Below are 21,039 nucleotides of genomic sequence, written 5' to 3'. Positions count from 1 at the left end.
AACACCACACCAGGGTTAAACGATAACACCACACAATGGTTAACGGAGAACACCACACAATGGTTAAAGGAGAACACCACACAAGGGTTAAAGGATAACACCACACAATGGTTAATGGAGAACACCACACAATGGTTAAAGGAGAACACCACACAAGAGTTAAAGGAGAACACCACACAATGGTTAAAGGAGAACACCACACAAGGGTTAAAGGAGAACACCACACAAGAGTTAAAGGAGAACACCACACAATGGTTAAAGGAGAACACCACACAAGGGTTAAAGGAGAACACCACACCAGGGTTAAAGGAGCACACCACACAAGGGTTAAAGGAGAACACCACACCAGGGTTAAAGGAGAACACCACACCAGGGTTAAAGGAGCACACCACACCAGGGTTAAAGGAGAACACACAAGGGTTAAATGAGAACACCATGCACGTTTGTGTAGCCAATGAAATTCTGAAAAGAATGACATCTTGGTTTTCTGAGTCCAAGAAGTGGTAAAAGCGTATGGAAAGAAAATGAACGTGCGCCTGTCACTCCGGAGCGCAAATTGCGCTAATCTGCTGTTGCGCTGATCTGTTGTTGATCTGTTGTTGAGGGGACTGAGGTAGTGTTGACTCATCTCACTCCTTTTTGGAAAAACGCCTAAACATACCACAATTTTTTTTATATTGTTATTAGTGGTGGGACTCGGTTAAACAATTTCTATCGAATTAATTCAAGACTTTGTAGTTAATTAATCTAAATGTATCACATTTTAATCGCATATCAATATTTGATGCGAAAAGCTAAATTTTTCAATTAAAATGGATTTTGGTATACGAGTGAATCAATGAATATACATTATACATTAAGCAGCAAAATCCTGTATTAGCTACTACACAGACCAACAGATCAATGCAATTTTTAACAAAGTACAGCAATTTTAGGAATAATATATATATATAGCGCAAAGGACCTTTTGTAAACTCAAGCACTTTCGAGGTAAAAGTAAAAGGCATTACTTTCAAGTACATTCCAGAACAGTTGACCATTGAAAAAAATTGATTGATCCCAATTTCTCTTATTTTTTTCAGTATTCTGTATGAACAAACCAGACTAAGAAAAAAAGTTATTTGCGATTTATTATACTTTATACTTATAGCATATGCATGAGTTTGGTCTCCTTTGAAAGGTAACATTCTTAGACAATAAATAAAAATCATCATGTGATTAAATGCATACATTTTTTAAACGTTTAATTCTTTCTGTAGTTAATTAATCAAATTAATGCGATAAAGTCCCCGCCCTAATTGTTATCGACTTTGGACATGTTCTAGGTAAGACTTCAGGCTAATAACTATAGAGTAGATAGATCCGCAGGCATCTGTTTGCAAAATAATTCAGACGGAAATGAAAGTGATTCTTAAATTATGTTCTGGAAGAAGATTCAGAGTGTTTCTTTACAAACGAGGCCAGACTTGTGCATCTGCTACAAATGGTTCCCGAATAGCGTCCACTTTACTTTCAGTATGCAATCGACAGGCGTTTTATGCAACATTTGCAGGACTGTTAATTAAGAGGTTAAAAACATAAGCACAAATTCAGGTTCGGGAGTTGGGCGGAGGTCTTGCTTCTCTGGCCAGGAGCAGAACCAAGGTCCAAGGGGGAGGCAAGGGGGAGGCGAGGGGGAGAGGGGGAGACGGGGAGAGGGGGAGAGAGGGGGAGAGGGAGATGGAGAGAGAGGGGGAGACGGGGAGAGGGGGAGAGAGGGGGAGAGAGGGGGAGAGGGAGACGGGGATATGGGGTCAGACCTGGAGCTGGACGTCCCAGCCGTGACGAAACTGACGCTTCTGATCCATCATCCTCGTCCCGATCGTCCGGGGGATTATCACGAGGACTCGTCTGTGACTCCACCACTCCTACGCAGAAAAACACAGATGTCACATATTTGGGCTTTTTAAAGAAACTTCTAAACTGGAACATCCACCCTGCCGTGAGCTCAGCTAAATTAATAGCCACTCTGCCGTGAGCTCAGCTAAATGAGTGCAGGGGTTTAACTCTTTCACTGCCACACTACAGAAGGTTAACCCTTTCCTATCACAGTGTGATAGTAAAGGGTTAACCTTCTGTAGTGTGGCAGTGAAAGTGTTAACCTGCTGTTGCGTGGTAGTGAAAGGGTTAACCTTCTGTGTATTGTCGCAGTGAAAGGGTTAACCGGTTGGTAGTGCGGCAGTGAAAGGGTTTAAACTGGAACACCCACTCCATTCACAATAATTTCATAATGCCAAGGGTTCAGTTGTCTGGGTAACGCTGAGGTTGTCTGGGTAACGCTGAGGTTGTCTGGGTAACGCTGAGGTTGTCTGGGTAACGCTGAGGTTGTCTGGGTAACGCTGAGGATGTCTGGGTAACGCTGAGGATGTCTGGGTAACGCTGAGGATGTCTGGGTAACGCTGAGGTTGTCTGGGTAACGCTGAGGCTGTCTGGGTAACGCTGAGGTTGTCTGGGTAACGCTGAGGATGTCTGGGTAACGCTGAGGATGTCTGGGTAACGCTGAGGTTGTCTGGGTAACGCTGAGGATGTCTGGGTAGCGTGAATACTTTCGGCAGCCCACTTGTCCTTCCGCATTGCTCTGATTGGCCGAGCGCGCGCATGCGCATGAGCCGCGACGGGCTCCTCAGCCAGGCAGGAATACTACGCTCCGCTTAACCCAATTTATACAAATGGAAGTATTGATTACGCCGTAACGAATCATTACAAAATGATTACAATCAGAGCAATGCGGAAGGACAAGTGGGCTGCCGAAAGTATTCACGCATCTGGGTAACGCCGGATGTACTTTATTAGGCTTCGTTCAGGCTGCAGGTCAAATCTTGTACGACAAGTCATCAGGAAGGGCACAACTCTATCAGCTGAGTAACAATGTTCATCAAAGTGTCGAGTGCTACAGTGTAGGTTAGTTTATTAGGACAAGTGCATGACAGGTATTTGTAATATCCTAGGGATATCTGTGTAGCCCATAGCCTACCACAGCACAGCAATGATGCGTGCGTGATGACGTGTTACGTATTCCAGTCATCTCATATGCAGGCGCTGTTCCTTGTGTTGTCATTGCTGCCCGGGACGTGTGAATAAACGGTAACCCAATAAGCAGTCGCCCGATTCTATCATTCCCTATAGACACTAAGAGTGACATTAAGCGGAATATTACATGGTGCCAGAAGCCTGGTCTTTTTCGAACCCATGCCAAGAAAGAGAAAGAGAAAGAAGGACAATATGGAGGCTGCAGCAGTACCAATGCCGATGCATTGGGAATCCTCAAACCTACCTGACGCATGGAAAAAAATCCGCCAGCACGTCGAGCTAATGTTTAGCGGACCGTTCAACGGAAAGACAGAGGAAATCAAATGCAGCTACCTCCTATTATGGATCGGGGAAAAGGGAAGAGACATCTTCAACACCTGGCAGTTGTCCGACGCCGACAGGAAGAAGCTTAAAAGCTACTACGACAAATATGAAGAGTATGTTATGCCAAAGGCGAATCCCATATTTGCAAGGTACAAATTTCAGGAGAAGGTCCAGGGGCCTAGCGAAAGTGTTGACCAGTTTGTTACAGAACTAAGACTGCTCGTGAATGACTGTAACTACCCCAATAGTGAGGAGATGGTTAGAGATAGAATTGTTTTCGCTACAAACTCTGTAAGGGTCTGTGAGAAGCTATTGAGCCACGGGGCAGCGCTAACGTTCGAGAAGGCCATGGACATAGCACGCTCCCACGAGCTAGCCCAGGTACAGATGAAGCTAATGATTAGCCCAGGGGCTAACGCTAGCCAGGACGTGCACGCGGTCGGCAAGAAGCCGTACGGGGCACGTACACAGCGCCCAGCCATGGACAAATACAGAAGCAACAGAGAAGACTCGACAGATAACACATGTAGGAACTGTGGAAGAGAGCGCCACACGGAGTCAGAAGACTGCCCAGCTAAAGGTCGCAAATGCAATAAATGCCAGAAATTCAACCATTTTGCAAACGTGTGCAGAAGCCGCACAGACGTGCACGGCAAGAGGAAGGACGTGCACGAGGTATCAGAGGAATGTGCATGTGCGCAACAGGATGACGAATGGTTTGTGGACTCCATCGTAATGGAGCACGCAGATATGAAGCGGGAACAGGCGTTCGCTGAGTTGGAGGTTGAGGTAAAGTCAACAAGCACAAAATAAAGTTTAAAATTGACACTGGTGAACGTAATGCCAACAGCAACCTTCCACCAGATGTACGGAAAAGTGACACTAGGCCCACCATCCAGCCGACTCTCAGGATATGGTGGCCATGCTCTCAAGGTAGAGGGGTCATGCAAACTCACATGCAAGCATAAAGAAAATGTGCAAATGTTGGACTTTGATGTTGTGACCACTAATTCCCCCCCTGTATTGAGTTTAAGAGCATGCCTAGATCTGAACTTAGTAAAAATGATACATTTTGTGGATGCACAGGTAGAGGACCCTGTTAACGTCAGGCAGGAGTTTCCAGATGTGTTTCAGGGCATCGGTATCAGCATAGACCCAGCGGCTACACCAGTCATATACCCCCCCAGGCGCATTCCATACACTCTCCGTGGGCGTCTCAAAGAGGAACTGGACAACATGGAGAAGTCAAACGTCATAAAGAAGGTGACAGAACCCACAGAATGGGTCAGCGCCCTCGTCGTTGTGGAAAGACGCGACGGTAGGCTACGAGTGTGTTTGGACCCCCGAGACCTCAACAGGGCGATCCAGAGACCACACTACCCGCTCCCAACATTGGACGACATAACCCCAAGGCTCGCCGGAGCAAAGTACTTCAGTGTACTCGACGCAAGATCGGGCTACTGGGAGATCAAACTGACTGAACAATCATCAAAGTTAACTACTTTCAACACAGTGCACGGAAGATACAGGTTCCTACGGCTCCCATTTGGGATCATCTCAGCGCAGGATGAGTTCCAGAGGCGGATCGATGACACATATGAGGGACTGTCGGGTGTGTCTGCCATCGTGGCCGACGTGTTGGTCTACGGCCACACCAGAGCCGAGCATGATGCCAACCTGCGCGCCATGCTACAAAGGACAAGGGAAAGAGGGGTGAAACTCAACCCAGACAAGAGTGTCATCTGTGTGACCGAGGTAAGCTACTTCGGTCACAGACTGACACAGGAAGGCATTCGACCAGACCCAGACAAGGTCAAAGCGATCAGGGAGATGGAACCGCCAAAGAACAAGGCTGAGCTGGAAACGATCTTAGGAATGGTCACATACCTCTCAAAGTTTGCTCCAGGACTGTCCGACGTGAACGCGCCACTGCGCCAACTCGTGAAGGAAAGCAGTGAATTCCAGTGGGACCCTGTGCACGACCAAGCGTTCCAACAGATGAAAGAGCTCATAACCCGTGAGCCGGGCCCCGTCCTCACATATTTCGACCACACCAAACCTGTGAGACTCCAGGTCGACGCCTCAAAAAGCGGACTAGGCGCAGTCTTACTGCAGGACTGCAATCTAAAGCTCTGAACAAGACCGAAGAGAACTATGCGCAAATAGAAAAGGAGTTGTACGCTGTCCTTTTCGGATGCAAGAGGTTCCACCAGTACCTGTATGGTCGACAGGTAGTGGTAGAGTCAGACCACAAGCCACTCGAAGCGATCCTCAGAAAATCCCTCGCCGCTGCGCCGCCGCGTTTGCAACGCATGATACTGCAGCTCCAAAGGTATGACATCGTCATTATGCACCGCCCAGGGAAAGACATTCCAGTGGCGGACACCCTGTCGAGAAAGTCTATCACCTACCACGACCGCACACTGAGTGAGGGTATGGACACACAAGTACACACAGTCCTGAGCACCCTGCCTGTGAGCGACAACAAAATGACTGAGATCAAAGCAGCCACCGCCCAAGACCAACAGCTCATCACCCTAAGACAGATCTGCGAGTCAGGATGGCCTGAGACACGAAAGACGTGTCCACCCAGCGTTGCCGACTACTGGAACCACAGGGACAAGATCACGGTGATGGACGACGTCCTCTTTAAGGGTGAGAAGATTATCGTGCCACACACGCTGAGACAGGACATGTTAACACGCATACACACAGGCCACAAGGGTATACAAAAGTCTAAAGAGAGGGCGAGGGATGTGCTATTTTGGCCTGGAATGGGTAGACAAATAGAGGAAATGGTAGGCTCATGCAGCACATGTCAACAGTATCGTAGCTCCAACCCCAAAGAGCCAATGATATCTCATCAGATACCTGACCGACCATGGCAGACCGTCGCCACAGACCTCTTTACATTACATGGAGAGGACTACATAGTCACAGTAGACTATTATAGCAGGTACATTGAGGTAGACAAACTACGCAGCACCACTACATCAGCCGTCGTGCGAATGCTCAAAGCCCAGTTCGCAAGGCTAGGCATACCAGAAACCGTAGTCAGTGACAACGGCCCATGCTATAGCTCCAGTGAATTTAAGACATTCGCACAGGACTGGGACTTTAGACATGTAACTAGCAGCCCTACTTACGCCCAGAGCAATGGCCTCGCAGAGAAGGGAGTCCAGATCGCAAAGTCACTGTTAGAGAAGGCTAGAGTAGACAACAAGGACCCATACTTGAGTCTGTTAGAATATAGAAATACACCAGTTGACAACGTCAAGTCACCCGCACAACTACTCATGAGCAGACGCCTACGCTCTATCCTCCCCACCACCAGTCAGCAGTTACGACCACAGGTTGTAAACCAGAGCACAGTGCGCGCCAAGAGAGAATTATGCCAACAAAGACAGAAACATTACTATGATCGGACAGCAAGACCGTTGCCGACTCTGCAGGATGGAGAGGCCGTCCGTTTCCAACAGAATAATGGACAATGGAAGCCCTCCACTGTCATTCAACCAGCAGGCGCTGAAAGGTCTTACCACGTTCGTACTGATGAAGGCCAGGAATACAGGCGCAACAGACGTCACCTGTTACAGACAAAAGAGACTGACCGAGGTACCCACCGAACAATGGCACAGGAGGCCAACACCCAGCCCCAGCAGCCTGAGATGGCATCACCGGAATGTCCACCACCTGAAGGTCCAGATGAACATTCTAGGTGCATCACTACCAGATCTGGTCGCATCGTTAAGCCAAGAGTAAAGCTTGACATTTAAGATCCTAAGACCCTACTCAGTGGACCCTGAATCATTACGGCCACGTGAAATTGAAATGCATGTAAAAAAAAAAAAGAAAAAAAAGGAGAGAAGAGGAAATATTGTAATTATTGTAATTATCATAATAATTGACATGTCTTGAGACCGTTTTCTACTTATATTGTTTAAGTATACCGTTTCTGCTTATATTGTTTAAATATAAATAATGGTCCACAGGTGTGTGAATATAGAACAAACGGTACCGTATATTGTAAAGTAATGTTTTCAGGATTCTAGGTTGCCACCGTGAGTTTCATCTTAGGAAGGGAGATGTAATATCCTAGGGATATCTGTGTAGCCCATAGCCTACCACAGCACAGCAATGATGCGTGCGTGATGACGTGTTACGTATTCCAGTCATCCGATATGCAGGCGCTGTTCCTTGTGTTGTCATTGCTGCCCGGGACGTGTGAATAAACGGTAACCCAATAAGCAGTCGCCCGATTCTATCATTCCCTATAGACACTAAGAGTGACATTAAGCGGAATATTACAGTATTGATTGAAGAAGTGTGTCTTTAGTCGACGGCGAAAGATTGGTCAGGGTTCGGCTGTCCTGACTGTGGTGGGAAGTTCGTTCCACCATTGTGGAGCAATACCATTCATAAGCAAGAGCAATTACCAGAAACAACTACATAATATTAATACATACATTTTCTATAGTGCTTTTCCGAATGCTCAAAGACACTTTACAGAGCAAAATAAACAATACAGTTTTAGTAGAAAAAAAAATGAAAATATTATGTACATGTTGACGGTTATTGATAAAAATCTAAAACAAGAGTCCAAAAGAAACAAGAATGCTCAGTTCTAGGTCACGTTGTAATATATTCCATGATGTAACACCAATGTTACTCACTGACATTAGTGAGTGTGTGAGAGAGAGAGAGAGAGAGAGAGAGAGAGAGAGAGAGAGAGAGAACAGACAAAGAGAAACAGAAAAAAGTTGACTAGTTATGAAGATTTGCAAAAGGTCAGAGCTAATCCAGCAGTTAATCATAACACATATTTTCTGTGATGTCATTTATTTGTCACAAATTACAATTGAATTTCACTAATCCTGTTAGTTTTATTGTTAGCTGCTCTGAATATCAGAATGGACTGTCCCAGTTTCTGTTGCTGCTGGATAAATACCATGTTCTCTGTGATGGATGGATGGATCATAGTGTGGTTGAAATACCATGTTCTCTGTGATGGATGGATGGATCATAGTGTGGTTGAACCGGAGCTGTCAATTATCCGTGTGGTCAAATCTTCATATGTTGATACACATATACTGTTAAAACATGGCTAATCAAATACAATTTAGGTTAGGAGTTCAGTGGAGGACTTGACTTTCTCTAGCCAAGAGACTGGGTCAAGCACCCTGACTCTGTCGGTTTGTCTTTTAAGCTATCTGGGAGGAAAGGGGGTGGGGGAGGGATGACCAGGTGAGGAGAGAGGAGAGGAGGAAACAGGGGGAGGGATGACCAGGTGAGGAGAGAGGAGAGGAGGAAACAGGGGGAGGGATGACCAGGTGAGGAGAGAGGAGAGGAGGATACAGGGGGAGGGATGACCGCAGGTGAGGAGAGAGGAAAGGAGGATACAGGGGGGAGGGATGACCAGGTGAGGAGAGAGGAGAGGAGGAAACAGGGGGAGGGATGACCGCAGGTGAGGAGAGAGGAAAGGAGGATACAGGGGGGAGGGATGACCAGGTGAGGAGAGAGGAGAGGAGGAAACAGGGGGAGGGATGACCGCAGGTGAGGAGAGAGGAAAGGAGGATACAGGGGGGAGGGATGACCAGGTGAGGAGAGAGGAGAGGAGGAAACAGGGGGAGGGATGACCGCAGGTGAGGAGAGAGGAAAGGAGGATACAGGGGGGAGGGATGACCAGGTGAGGAGAGAGGAGAGGAGGAAACAGGGGGGAGGGATGACCGCAGGTGAGGAGAGAGGAGAGGAGGAAACAGGGGGAGGGATGACCGCAGGTGAGGAGAGAGGAAAGGAGGATACAGGGGGAGGGATGACCAGGTGAGGAGAGAGGAGAGGAGGAAACAGGGGGAGGGATGACCGCAGGTGAGGAGAGAGGAGAGGAGGAAACAGGGGGAGGGATGACCGCAGGTGAGGAGAGAGGAAAGGAGGATACAGGGGGGAGGGATGACCAGGTGAGGAGAGAGGAGAGGAGGAAACAGGGGGAGGGATGACCAGGTGAGGAGAGAGGAAAGGAGGATACAGGGGGAGGGATGACCAGGTGAGAGGAGAAGAGAGCAGGATACAGGAGAGAGGGATGACCAGGTGAGGAGAGAGGAGAGGAGAATACAGGGGGGAGAGATGAGCAGGTGAGAGGAGAAGAGAGGAGGATACAGGAGAGAGGGATGACCAGGTGAGAGGAGAAGAGAGCAGGATACAGGAGAGAGGGATGACCAGGTGAGAGGAGAAGAGAGGAGGATACAGGAGAGAGGGATGACCAGGTGAGAGGAGAAGAGAGCAGGATACAGGGGGGGAGGGATGAGCAGGTGAGAGGAGAAGAGAGGAGGATACAGGGGGAGGGATGACCAGGTGAGGAGAGAGGAAAGGAGAATACAGGGGGAGGGATGACCAGGTGAGAGGAGAGGAGAGGAGGAAACAGGGGGGAGGGATGAGCAGGTGAGAGGAGAGGAGAGGAGAGGAGAGGAGAGGAGAGGAGAGGAGAGGAGAGGAGAGGAGAGGAGAGGAGAGGAGAGGAGAGGAGAGGATAGGAGAGGAGAGGAGAGGAGAGGAGAGGAGAGGAGAGGAGAGGAGGAAACAGGGGGAGAGATGAGCAGGTGAGAGGAGAGGAGGAAACAGGGGGAGAGATGAGCAGGTGAGAGGAGAGGAGAGGAGATGAGGATACAGGGGGAGGGATGAGCAGGTGAGAGGAGAAGAGAGGAGGATACAGGGGGAGGGATGCACAAAAGGCCTTGAAGGGAACTTCCACAGTAGGATGAAACACTATTACGTAAACTAAAAAATACTCTGTGAAAGTTTGTAATAAATCATTTTAAATCAATATTCCACGTCAAATGATTCATGTCTTAGGCAGGTAGTGTAATAAGCAGGGTAATGTTCAGCGGGATGCCTGCCATTATTGCTAAATAACCCCCTTCCTAGAGCCCTCTACTCTGCATCACGGTCTTGTCTGGGTTTATTTTGCAATAGTAACAGGAACGCTCCACAGTATCCCTTACATAACGGTCTCTGGCTACGTTCACACTGCAGGCAAACAAGGCCCAAATCAGTTCTTTCATTTGTGACTCTGAAATCGGACCCTTTCATAGGTCAGATTTTTTGCAACGCAACCTCAGTCTCAATAGTCATGTTGGATTCCATGGGACTTCTACGTCACTCTAGATTGACATTCATCTAAATTCTGCGCTGGCGGGAGTCACTCTGTGGATACAGACATGGACGACAGCTGTGATGGAGGTGGTCAGTGGATACAGACATGAAGACAGCTGTGATGGAGCTGGTCAGTGGATACAGACATGAAGACAGCTGTGATGGAGGTGGTCAGTGGATACAGACATGAAGACAGCTGTGATGGAGGTGGTCAGTGGATACAGACATGAAGACAGCTGTGATGGAGGTGGTCAGTGGATACAGACATGAAGACAGCTGTGATGGAGGTGGTCAGTGGATACAGACAAGAAGACAGCTGTGATGGAGGTGGTCAGTGGATACAGACATGAAGACAGCTGTGATGGAGGTGGTCAGTGGATACAGACATGAAGACAGCTGTGATGGAGGTGGTCAGTGGATACAGACATGAAGACAGCTGTGATGGAGGTGGTCAGTGGATACAGACATGAAGACAGCTGTGATGGAGGTGGTCAGTGGATACAGACATGAAGACAGCTGTGATGGAGGTGGTCAGTGGATACAGACATGAAGACAGCTGTGATGGAGGTGGTCAGTGGATACAGACATGAAGACAGCTGTGATGGAGGTGGTCAGTGGATACAGACATGAAGACAGCTGTGATGGAGGTGGTCAGTGGATACAGACATGGAAGACAGCTGTGATGGAGGTGGTCAGTGGATACAGACATGAAGACAGCTGTGATGGAGGTGGTCAGTGGATACAGACATGGAAGACAGCTGTGATGGAGGTGGTCAGTGGATACAGACATGAAGACAGCTGTGATGGAGGTGGTCAGTGGATACAGACATGGAAGACAGCTGTGATGGAGGTGGTCAGTGGATACAGACATGAAGACAGCTGTGATGGAGGTGGTCAGTGGATACAGACATGCAGACAGCTGTGATGGAGGTGGTGGTCAGTGGATACAGACATGAAGACAGCTGTGATGGAGGTGGTCAGTGGATACAGACATGAATACAGCTGTGATGGAGGTGGTCAGTGGATACAGACATGAAGACAGCTGTGATGGAGGTGGTCAGTGGATACAGACATGAAGACAGCTGTGATGGAGGTGGTCAGTGGATACAGACATGAAGACAGCTGTGATGGAGGTGGTCAGTGGATACAGACATGGAAGACAGCTGTGATGGAGGTGGTCAGTGGATACAGACATGAAGACAGCTGTGATGGAGGTGGTCAGTGGATACAGACATGGAAGACAGCTGTGATGGAGGTGGTCAGTGGATACAGACATGAAGACAGCTGTGATGGAGGTGGTCAGTGGATACAGACATGGAAGACAGCTGTGATGGAGGTGGTCAGTGGATACAGACATGAAGACAGCTGTGATGGAGGTGGTCAGTTGATACAGACATGCAGACAGCTGTGATGGAGGTGGTGGTCAGTGGATACAGACATGAAGACAGCTGTGATGGAGGTGGTCAGTGGATACAGACATGGAAGACAGCTGTGATGGAGGTGGTCAGTGGATACAGACATGAAGACAGCTGTGATGGAGGTGGTCAGTGGATACAAACATGGAAGACAGCTGTGATGGAGGTGGTCAGTGGATACAGACATGAAGACAGCTGTGATGGAGGTGGTCAGTGGATACAGACATGGAAGACAGCTGTGATAGAGGTGGTCAGTGGATACAGACATGGAGACAGCTGTGATGGAGGTGGTCAGTGGATACAGACATGAAGACAGCTGTGATGGAGGTGGTCAGTGGATACAGACATGGAAGACAGCTGTGATGGAGGTGGTCAGTGGATACAGACATGAAGACAGCTGTGATGGAGGTGGTCAGTGGATACAGACATGAAGACAGCTGTGATGGAGGTGGTCAGTGGATACAGACATGAAGACAGCTGTGATGGAGGTGGTCAGTGGATACAGACATGAAGACAGCTGTGATGGAGGTGGTGGTCAGTGGATACAGACATGAAGACAGCTGTGATGGAGGTGGTGGTCAGTGGATACAGACATGAAGACAGCTGTGATGGAGGTGGTCAGTGGATACAGACATGAAGACAGCTGTGATGGAGGTGGTCAGTGGATACAGACATGAAGACAGCTGTGATGGAGGTGGTCAGTGGATACAGACATGAAGACAGCTGTGATGGAGGTGGTCAGTGGATACAGACATGAAGACAGCTGTGATGGAGGTGGTCAGTGGATACAGACATGGAAGACAGCTGTGATGGAGGTGGTCAGTGGATACAGACATGAAGACAGCTGTGATGGAGGTGGTGGTCAGTGGATACAGACATGAAGACAGCTGTGATGGAGGTGGTCAGTGGATACAGACATGAAGACAGCTGTGATGGAGGTGGTCAGTGGATACACACATGGAAGACAGCTGTGATGGAGGTGGTCAGTGGATACAGACATGAAGACAGCTGTGATGGAGGTGGTCAGTGGATACAGACATGAAGACAGCTGTGATGGAGGTGGTCAGTGGATACAGACATGAAGACAGCTGTGATGGAGGTGGTCAGTGGATACAGACATGGAAGACAGCTGTGATGGAGGTGGTCAGTGGATACAGACATGAAGACAGCTGTGATGGAGGTGGTCAGTGGATACAGACATGAAGACAGCTGTGATGGAGGTGGTCAGTGGATACACACATGAAGACAGCTGTGATGGAGGTGGTCAGTGGATACAGACATGAAGACAGCTGTGATGGAGGTGGTCAGTGGATAGAGACATGAAGACAGCTGTGATGGAGGTGCTCAGTGGATACAGACATGAAGACAGCTGTGATGGAGGTGGTCAGTGGATACAGACATGAAGACAGCTGTGATGGAGGTGGTCAGTGGATACAGACATGAAGACAGCTGTGATGGAGGTGGTCAGTGGATACACACATGGAAGACAGCTGTGATGGAGGTATTCAGTGGATACAGACATGAAGACAGCTGTGATGGAGGTGGTCAGTGGAGGGTCAGCGAGGTGTTTACCTTGTACATTATAAATGGTGAATGGTGCATTTATATAGCAGCTTTTATCCAAAGCACTTTACAATTTGTTCCTCACATTTTACCCATTCACTCACACATTCACTCAGACATTCACACACCGGGAGCAATTAGGGGTTAAGTGTCTTGCTCAAGGACACATCGACACGCTGCCCAGGAGGAGCGGGAACCGAACCGGGAACCTTCGGATTACCAGCCGAGCCACTGTCTCCCCTATTATATGAGAGGATGTATCATAACCAGTCTGTGTTTGAAAGCATATCGAAAGAAGAAACGTCCCTCTTTCACCTCCTCCTCGCCCCCCATTATCATCTGCTCACGAATTAGCCTCCACTGCACATCAACTTCTAAATGAAACCATAAACTGTGACTTCAGTGTCCTCCATGTTTACATCCATATTCGTTATTGTTCATTTGCGTATGCGGGTCAGTTCAGGAGCGGTGACCAGTTCACACTGGAATCTGATATTGGGCCACATTTCTATTTATTTATGAGAACAGTCACAAAAATAAATCTGATAAGCCTTGGTGTCTGCAGCAGCTTGCAGTGTGAACGCAGCCAGTGAGGTGGAGCGCAGGATAAACACAAGCACAGGCGCTCAATACTATTAAAACAACAACAACAGCTATAAAACTAAGCTCAACTCTTGAGATCGACGACTGGCGATATCAAACATTGGCCTCCTGTACCCCCAGTGAGAAAGTGGTTGCAGATGACTGGGTTTGTGGTCTTTATGAAGTGATTCGAGGCCCTGGGAGTGGCAGAGGAGCGGAGCCAGGCTTGTTAAACGGGTAAGAGGCTCCTCACGGCGCTGCCTGCAGGCCCAGGGCCAAGCGCTCTAGATCTCTGCACTTTATTGCCACGTTAAGTTATTGTTTTTCAACCTTATTATATTTTATTTTCCATTTCCAATCCCATTTAGCTTGACGCTTTTATGACTTACAAATTGACTTACAAATTGTGAACAACAAGTCAGCAGGAAGGGTTCAACTATGGCAGCTAAAGGTCAGTGGTGTTGCTTCACTCTGAGTGCATAGTAGGATAGATAGATAGATAGATAGATAGATAGATAGATAGATAGATAGATAGATAGATAGATAGATAGATAGATAGATAGATAGATAGATAGATAGATAGATAGATAGATAGATAGATAGATAGATAGATAGATAGATAGATAGATAGATAGATAGATAGATAGATAGATAGATAGATAGATAGATAGATAGATAGATAGATAGATAGATAGATAGATAGATACACTGTAAACAATTTATGTTTTTTCATGGGAAATTCACTGTATTATTTTACAGATTCCTTTTGCTTTTCTACTTTAAGTGTATATGCCATAAAAATACAGTAAATTACATTTTTATCAAAATATTAACCATTAAATAAAGGTTGTAATCTGTAAATGTATTTGATTTTACTGTAAGTATCAACCATTGATGCCAGACATTTACCATTTTCTTGCATCTTTTTTTCTTAGAGTGTACAGTAGATATATAGATAGATAGATATATACAGTAGATAGATACAGTAGATACATAGACTAGTTAAAAAGCAATGAGGTTGACAAACAAAGTCAGAAATTAAGTTAAAAGTTGTATTATTAATATGTATGTTATTATTATTGTTTGTATTGTTTATTTCGGTTGGGTTACCTTTATAAACCTCTAGGGGGTTTTAATCTCACCTGCACAATATGTTTAATTTTTTTGCTTTGCTTTTTGAATGTGTGTCATTGTGCAAATAAATGAGGCTTTCTGACCGTGGGGTCGCTTGGTGTCCCTGAACATGAAAATGGAATCCCCAGAAAAAAGTTATAATCAATCTTAAATCATAATCTTATTATAATTTGGAAATGAATAACTTGTGTGTGTCAACCTCTTAGCCTGCAACAGCCCGCCGGCGGGATGTTTTTCGGCCTTTTTGCAACCGGCACTTTGGCGACCCCTAGTGGCTCGGGTGTGCATATTTTGTAATACAATATATATATCGAATTGAAGGCTTATTTGTTGCCTGTCGATAGCGACAAAATCCGACAAAATCCGTTCAGCGGTTCTCGAGTTACATGCCGGTATTTGAGGCTTGTGCAAAGTACACGGTATTGCGCAAAATACCACTCCCGACTCAGGCTGCAGTAGTTATGCAAAGTAGTAGCGAGTGCAGCGCATTCTTGTGTGCACACCCGTGCATGTGCGTGCTCCTGCATGCTCCTAACACGACCTTCCTGCGTGCACTAACAGTAACAGCTGTTTGCCACGGACCAGTTCTAGATTCGAATGAGGAGAGGAGTAATATACCCAGTTAAAGGAATAGTAGACCAGAGACAAGGTTATAACAGTGACCGGTATTTTATTCATAACAGCAGCGCTAGCTAGACAATTGCAATACATACAGTGAGTAACGTGAAGTAGTGTGAAATATCCCTTTTTAGGTTATTTCTCTAACCACTCCTTCTTTCAGGAGGGTTAGTTCGATATCATGTTATAGGTTGATTGGATGAACACATTTGGTTCGGTTCAGACGTCTCTGAGGTTATCACTAGCTAAAAGCTAGGTTTAAGGTTGGACATTAGATGTATCCCCTTTTCGTGAGTAACTCGTTATCTTTTCTTCTGCAATTGCAGATCAGTACACTCTATATCAGTTTATCATTTAAGTAAACTCTATATCAGTTTATCATTTCAGTTCGGTAGGTAAGTGTTTAAACATAATTTAAACCTTTAAGTGTGCAGGGAATGCAAGTACCCTATTAGGTGAAATTACCCTTCAAACTCTTCCTTTGCAGGTGTAATACCAACAAAGTACCAATGGAAATATTCAAGGTTATAGGAATGCAAATACCTTATTAGGTGAAATGACCCTTTAAAATATTTTTCTTTATAGGAGAACCATCAGCGATTCAACTATAATCAATATGTTTCAATGAGATTCAAGTATCTTACTGGGTGCATTGACCCTTTAACTCGTCCTCTTTACAGGAGAACATCAGTGGTTCAGGTATCTTATTGGGTGAATTTACCCTTTAACTCTCCCTTTTTACAGGAGAAATATCAGTAGTTCAAGTATCTTACTGGGTGCATCAATCAAATACAAAATACAATATCAAAATACAAAAGGTGAAACGGGGTCAAAAGCCCTTGGAAGTCCTTGTGTTCAAGTTCAATCAGTTCGTATCATAGAAAAGGATATGAAGGTCCATGGAAGTTCTTGATTCAAGTTCAATTAGTTTGTTAATTCCTGATCCACTTCCTCACTGAGAATGAGGAAGGTAATTCACAATCCTACCAGACTATTGAGGCAACAGGGGGTAACAGATCAGGCTCCTGGGTATTGCCCTGATCTAGATCTGAGGTTCTTAGGGTTGGCTCGCCATCTTGTGTCGGTCCGGCACACTGCCTCGTCCCGTGTGGGCCCATGTGATGAGTGGTGGTCGGTCGGGACTCCTGGGAACTCTTCCCGGGGGTGGAAACGGGGTGGTAGAAAACCTGGCCTGCATAACAGGCATTCAGAAAATAAAAGCTATTTACCATCTTTCATTTCTTTATCATCTTTTCATTGCTTTTAGAATGAATAATCAATCAGGCTACTTTTAGCTATGCTAAGCTAAAATAGGCTACAATATCACAGCACGTGGGAACGTCCATTTGATGTATGCTAAATTAGGCTAAAGTGCACTAGCATATGGACACATTCCTCACATTCCATAATAAACTCTCAAAAAGCAGTCGAAATGTGTATAGGCCGTGTTCTTATCATACAGCATATCAATACAATTATAAGTATTTCTGAAATGGTTTCTTTCTAGTTTTCATTTAACCAAATTGAGCTTGGAGCTTCGCTAGCATGACTCAGGATGAAGCTACATTATTAGCTAGCATACAGTTCGCCGACGTGGCTCGTGTCGTGCGGATAACGTTGTTAGCCGATAGCATTGAGCTAGCGATTTTATACATTCAACAATGAAACAGCACAATATTGATGAAACTCAGCAAAACCGTTTCTGGAAGTGGTATGTTCTTTAACAGCAACAACCTCTTCGGTTTTGTAACTGGGGGAATCTTTTATGACTGTTTGATAACAATTTTGTGGTGCTAGTTCATTTCGGTTCCATCAGCATTCAGTATCTGGTCATTCTCCGTCAATCTCTAATCTCATCTGCGTGAGGCGAGGCGTGAACTGCACACCTAACTCACGTTCTGAGGTAACTTAAAGGGGCAGTGAGGCAATTCAAAGGATTTGGTCAAAAGCGTTGTTAACCTCACATGAATATACATATAACCCAATAACATTAACTATTTATGTTCTTATTCAATGGCATTAACTATTTATGTTCTTATGACTAAATAGTTATGAATCTGAAACCTGGGTTACAAACGCACCACTGGGTCCGTGAGAGACTCCACTCAGAGGAGAGGCCTCAGCGGGGGAGCTGAGCGATTGCCTGATAGAGGTAGATGTTATATGTAATTGTATGGGAAAGAGACCCCATTCTGGGGGGAGATGAAAACACAGATATCCCAAAATTATTCCTTGATCCCTAAAATGGGCAATCAAGCTGAGCTCCGGGAATGTGGCCTTTATTAAACATTGGGATGGGAGGATGGGGAGGGGGGGGGGGGTTGATTTTGGAATTGGATCAGTCTGAATAAGACTGACAAGAAAGCATAATTAGACTGTAGTGAGGATGGCGAAGCCAGGATAACTAAATCATGACAATATACTTACCTATATGGTTATCGTAATTCTAAACTTCAGGATAACTTATAATCATTATACTGGCAATATATACGTACCTGCGCTTATAGTAATTCTAAACTTCAGGATAACATAATCATTATACTGACAATATACTAACCTGCGCTTATCGTAATTCTAAAGATTACAATATAAATACTTAGCTGTAGACTTAGGTTCAGGATATAAGCTGTGCAAATGCGTAAAAGTGCATAATGAAAATTAATGATCGGTATGTAAACAAAGACATTTGACACACATGTGCCTTGTATTTCCTCATACAGAACAGACAACGAGGAACGGAGACAGAGGGGATTTGAAAGGGAAATTGGGTGAATGGCGAGCCGCACCAGAACCGCGTCAGTGGAGCCGAATCGTGTATTTAATGGATAGGTTCGTTTGGGCTGGATGGGCGGAACCGTGGGAATTAGGGGGCAGGCCCGGGTACGAGTGAATTCTGTCACATCATATCCGTAAGGCAAATAAAGCCCTCTTAATTAATAACCAGGCTAGAGAGAAAGAAATCAGCTGTACGTTTCAACAGGTAATAAAATAAAAGGGGAAAAAAAATTAAAATGTAACGGATGGTATCGTGAAGCACAGTCACGAAGGGCTGGGGTGAGTAGCGGTGCCAGGATGGTATCATGAAGCACAGTCACGAAGGGCTGGGGTGAGTAGCGGTGCCAGGATGGTATCGTGAAGCACAGTCATGAAGGGCTGGGGTGAGTAGCGGTGCCAGGATGGTATCATGAAGCACAGTCACGAAGGGCTGGGGTGAGTAGCGGTGCCAGGATGGTATCGTGAAGCACAGTCACGAAGGGCTGGGGTGAGTAGCGGTGCCAGGATGGTATCGTGAAGCACAGTCACGAAGGGCTGGGTGAGTAGCGGTGCCAGGATGGTATCATGAAGCACAGTCACGAAGGGCTGGGGTGAGTAGCGGTGCCAGGATGGTATCGTGAAGCACAGTCACGAAGGGCTGGGGTGAGTAGCGGTGCCAGGATGGTATCGTGAAGCACAGTCACGAAGGGCTGGGGTGAGTAGCGGTGCCAGGATGGTATCGTGAAGCACAGTCACGAAGGGCTGGGGTGAGTAGCGGTGCCAGGATGGTATCGTGAAGCACAGTCAAGAAGGGCTGGGGTGAGTAGCGGTGCCAGGATGGTATCATGAAGCACAGTCATGAAGGGCTGGGGTGAGTAGCGGTGCCAGGATGGTATCGTGAAGCACAGTCACGAAGGGCTGGGGTGAGTAGCGGTGCCAGGATGGTATCGTGAAGCACAGTCACGAAGGGCTGGGGTGAGTAGCGGTGCCAGGATGGTATCGTGAAGCACAGTCATGAAGGGCTGGGGTGAGTAGCGGTGCCAGGATGGTATCGTGAAGCACAGTCACAAAGGGCTGGGGTGAGTAGCGGTGCTATGGGTTAAACTCACTCTCACATCCTCAAAAGACGCATAGACACGGTCCTACAAAGAAGTTAATTCACCTCTTGGTATAGCGGTCTGTGTTGCTTTGAATGCTCTGACTGCTCTGTCTGCTCTGACTGCTTTGTCTGCTCTGTCTGCTCTGACTGCTCTGACTGCTCTGTCTGCTCTGACTGCTCTGGCTGCTCTGTCTGCTCTGACTGCTCTGACTGCTCTGTCTGCTCTGACTGCTCTGGCTGCTCACTGTAACAGTATGACCAGGAAATGGGGGACCCTGATGTAAACAATACGAAAGTCTTTCTCTGGTCTGCATCCCCTTAACAATTGTGTGTATTGAGCCGTACTGTATTGTACCCATTCTGCAATCTGTTAACATTTTCAATCAATCAATCAATCAAACTTCTCTGGCTCCTCACTGTGACAGGCCTACAGAGTGAGAGATCTAAAATGGCTACTGTAGTTTCACGTTTCAAGTTTTGTTTTATTTTAACCCACAACCTTCCTGCTGTGAGGTAACAGTGCTGACCACTGCTGGGGTTTGAACCCACAACCTTCCTGCTGTGAGGTAACAGTGCTGACCACTGCTGGGGTTTGAACCCACAACCTTCCTGCTGTGAGGTAACAGTGCTGACCACTGCTGGGGTTTGAACCCATGACCTTCCTGCTGTGAGGTAACAGTGCTGACCACTGCTGGGGTTTGAACCCAGGACCTTCTTGCTGCGAGGTAACAGTGCTGACCACTGCTGGGGTTTGAACCCATGACCTTCCTGCTGTGAGGCAACAGTGTTAACCACTGCTGGGGTTTGAACCCACGACCTTCCTGCTGTGAGGTAACAGTGCTGACCACTGCTGGGGTTTGAACCCACAACCTTCCTGCTGTGAGGTAACAGTGCTGACCACTGCTGGGGTTTGAACCCAGGACCTTCTTGCTGCGAGGTAACAGTGCTGACCACTGCTGGGGTTTGAACCCACGACCTTCCTGCTGTGAGGTAACAGTGCTGACCACTGCTGGGGTTTGAACCCAGGACCTTCCTGCTGTGAGGTAACAGTGCTGACCACTGCTGGGGTTTGAACCCACGACCTTCCTGCTGTGAGGTAACAGTGCTGACCACTGCTGGGGTTTGAACCCAGGACCTTCCTGCTGTGAGGTAACAGTGCTGACCACTGCTGGGGTTTGAACCCAGGACCTTCCTGCTGTGAGGTAACAGTGCTGACCACTGCTGGGGTTTGAACCCACGACCTTCCTGCTGTGAGGTAACAGTGCTGACCACTGAACCCAGGGCCGCTGTGAGGTAACAGTGCTGTCAACCAGCACCTGCTAACAGGTCTGACCC

This window comes from Notolepis coatsorum (assembly GCF_963971535.1).
Source record: "Notolepis coatsorum genome assembly, chromosome: 6".
NCBI lineage: Eukaryota > Metazoa > Chordata > Actinopteri > Aulopiformes > Paralepididae > Notolepis > Notolepis coatsorum.
The sequence above is the reverse complement of the archived record's forward strand: the minus strand, read 5'-3'. Positions refer to the sequence as shown.